This window comes from Aplysia californica, unplaced genomic scaffold, assembly GCF_000002075.1.
Source record: "Aplysia californica isolate F4 #8 unplaced genomic scaffold, AplCal3.0 scaffold00455, whole genome shotgun sequence".
Taxonomy (NCBI): domain Eukaryota; kingdom Metazoa; phylum Mollusca; class Gastropoda; order Aplysiida; family Aplysiidae; genus Aplysia; species Aplysia californica.
Window position 1 is genome coordinate 180,832 of NW_004797725.1, and position 2,924 is coordinate 183,755.

The 2,924-nt window shown below is 42.7% G+C and overlaps 1 protein-coding gene across 1 annotated transcript in view; it reads left to right on the plus strand.

The window, feature by feature from the left end:
- Window positions 1-1,114: 1,114 nt before the first annotated feature.
- LOC101854815 (advillin) overlaps window positions 1,115-2,924 on the plus strand; it is a gene marked incomplete at its 3' end in the record, with an annotated part of 40,034 nt that continues 38,224 nt past the window's right edge. Inside the window, 1 exon segment of the mRNA XM_013086326.2 lies at window positions 1,115-1,370.

Below are 2,924 nucleotides of genomic sequence, written 5' to 3' on the forward strand. Positions count from 1 at the left end.
GTTGCTCGACCACAGTGTGGTTCCTTTTGTCAAGACGACAGACATTATCAGGAGTGCCTATCTTGCAAAGCCCCAAACCCCTTTCTCCCCATCTCAATCTTTGCTTCCCCTAATGATGCCCCCCCCCCAAAAAAAACCCACACACACAAAAAAAAACCCCGGTTCCCAGAAGAAGAACCGTCACAACATCATCTGCCCCGTGCTGAGAGTGAGCCTAATTGTTTTTGTTTTATTTGGCCCAGTGCTCATTCCTAAGAAAATGGCACCGCATAATAAAATAATTGTGGACGAAAGGGTGGAAGGAAACACACATAAAGAGCTCCCTGTGAAAAACTTGTAGAGATTATGTTTTGAGCTTATCTGTTCAAAGGGGGATATGGGGTAGGGGGCATTTACACAGTCAAACTATTTTAAAGCGTGTGAACATGATATGCACTTTGAATCATTAGCACGTATCACTTGCATATTTAGCCTTCTCTGTTGTTTTAAAATACACGTTCATAAAAATATTGAACACAAATATTGACTTGAATTCTTACGACGTGGTATTACATTTGTCGTATTTGGATAAGGCATATATCACCCTGCCTCTGTAACGTGGAGGGCCGGGTTTTTTTTCCTAAGAATAATACAGAGGATAAAAGAAAGCAGTCTAGACGAACAATCTCTCCTTTGAACTTAAGTGCTCCCCCTAACGTTTAATTAAAATTCAGTCTGGCTATCTTGACAAATCTTTACGCGCTGCAAAGCAGGGACATAAAGCTTGATTCGTATCGAAGATAAACATTAAGTTTGGCCACCTGTATCCAAAACATATCGCATACGCCTACAAGCCACACGAGGATAGCGGGCCAAGGAGATTTGGATTCCTCTGACTCAGAGCTCTGGGGATTCCTTCTCTTGTTCTCAGATCTCTTCAACCCCACTCAACATTAGAGACACTGCTGGCACTAGTCCTTGTGGCTATTAATAATCAATTGCGGTACGTATATGTGCATTCTCTTACACGTCGCTTTCTTACTTTTCCCCCTCCTCTGTCGCTCTTCGCCCAAGCCACCCCCGCGAGACGAGGCACGGGAGCTTAACTTATTTGTTCAATAGCTCCGTCCGTCGTTGGTGCTTAAGAATTTCTGAGGACTCGGGCGAGAAACCTTACGATAAGAGAAGGGAGCGGCGGTGCCAGAAAGAGAGAGTAGCTTGCTAGAGCGGTGCCAATCTCTATTCTATCATTTGACTGATCGAAAGTAGTTCCAACCTGTCGTAGTCCACTGTGAATCGATAGTGAAGCAACTGCTGTGGGCATGGAATGTTAGTGTTCACAATAAGTTTTTATTCAACGCTGGTCTCGTTCCAAGAGTTTGAAAAATCAGGTACGATTTAATTATGTTCCCTGGGGGAAATTGGAATTGGTGCGATTGAATGTGAAGTGAGCTGCCTTTCAAGTTTTGACAGTCGGGCGTGCATTTCCAAAGCCAGGTTTATCGACTAGCATGTAGCCTGCTAACAGGACTTGTTGCGGTGATAATGTGACCTGGCTGGTAAAATTGTTCTGAATTGTTACTTGCTTGTCTTAATCACTAACCTTGTAGACAAAAAACAATTTTTTAAAATTGATAGACGACGCAAATGGTAAGTTTTTAGTTTTTGTTCTTTTTCCGAAATAAATGTCTTGAGCTTTGATTTAATTATAAAAATGCTACTGTCTTAAAGTAAAAAATGTTATGTCTTTCCAAATCTATTTATCTCTTCGCTTTCCCTCCCTCCCTCCTCCTCCTCCTCCCCCCTCTCTCTCTCCCTCCCTCCTCCTCCTCCTCCTCCTCCTCCTCTCTCTCTCTCATAGGGAGAGAGTGTGAGCAGTCCCTCTGTAACAAATCAAATAACTTTTTAATGTTGCTGTATTACGCCACCATCCGCAAAGTTTAGATTATTCAGGAGGCGAGTTTCAGTCAGGCAGACAGGGATACACAGCATCCCGGAAGAAAGACCGACGTACTCGATAAAAATTCTACACACGTAAGAATCGAACTCGGGTCTCCTGCGTGCGACGGCGAAGCACTTAACCCCCTACACCCCTGATATCAGTATAATGTGTGCTTACGTATCTAGGCATCTAAGGCCACCAGCACATAAAATACATGTTTCCTCGCCTCGGTGAATACAATGCCAGTATTTTTTCGGTGTGACTTCGTTCGCAATATTGGCATCGAGAATCAATAGATGAGATACACCAATGTCCACTTTTCGCATAATGTCCTTCCCCTCAACCCCCCCCCCCCCTTATGTAATTCTGGCGGACCAGAAAAATAACAAAATTCTCTAAGATTGTAACATCAAAAGAAAGGAAATCATGAGGCAAAAGACACGTTATTGTTCAAAATGAGATATTTGTTAGTCCTCCTCTTCTGCACAAAACGACATTATTTTTTCTCGAAAAACAAATTACCAATTGCAAATGAATCGAGAATAAAAGTGTGCAAGATTCACACACCTCATTTACCGAACTGGCATTGTACCTTTGGAATACAGTAAAATAGTGTAGGGAGAAGGTGTAAGTGAAATGCAACTTCAGCTCAGACGTTATTGGCCTGCACCAAACCCAATAAAATATCTGGGAAGAATCATTGTAAGAGCCAACTTTCACAACATCAAAGTACAATACCAGAGGCGAAATTTATCACGTGTACATGAGAGTACAACAGGCACAGATATGAGAAGTAAACTATGCGTACACATGTGGCGAGTCGCTATTTATGATGTATTGTCTAGCGTTATCTGTGGGTCTCTCCCAATAATAAATGTAGCAACATGCAAGTAGGAAGGATCACACTTGATGAAGGCGGACTTGTCATGATAACGGAGAAAGGACATGGCCTTTCTTCTCCCGAGGATGTGGTGGCTGCAGTAGATGGTAAGCAGACATGGGG